The following is a 474-nucleotide window of genomic DNA, read 5'->3' on the forward strand; positions in this document are numbered from 1 at the left end:
CACGTGGGTCGCGGGGCGAGGCGGGGCGTGGGGTTAAACGCTAGGGCCGTGGGGACCAGGCGGGGCGTGGGCTGAGGGTGCCGGGCGCAGGGGCGGGCTCAAGGCGATGAGTGCGGACCCCACTGTTGGGCCCTCTGTTCTACCGGGTGTTCAGTAGCGCCAGGGCACGCCGCAGCTCTTGCTGCCGAAGCGGGCGTCCTCGGCGGCGTTTGGGCCCGAGCCGTCGCCGAACCCCCACAGATACACCCCGATCGGGTTCCACTGCCGGCCGCGAGGTGGCTAAGAGAAGGGGAGCTCCCCAGCCCACCTTGGAGCCGCATGCACCGAGAACAGGCAGAGATTCCAAGTCACCTAAAGAGACTAAAGAAAAACGTAGCGCAGGCACAAGCAGGATTCCTTTTTAAATAGTGTTTGTTTGTTTGTTTAGCACATTTGGATAGTTGCGGGAACTTCGTACTCCATCCTGTATAAAAC

This window comes from Rhinopithecus bieti, unplaced genomic scaffold, assembly GCF_001698545.2.
Source record: "Rhinopithecus bieti isolate Rb0 unplaced genomic scaffold, ASM169854v2 scaffold_4908, whole genome shotgun sequence".
Classification (NCBI taxonomy): domain Eukaryota; kingdom Metazoa; phylum Chordata; class Mammalia; order Primates; family Cercopithecidae; genus Rhinopithecus; species Rhinopithecus bieti.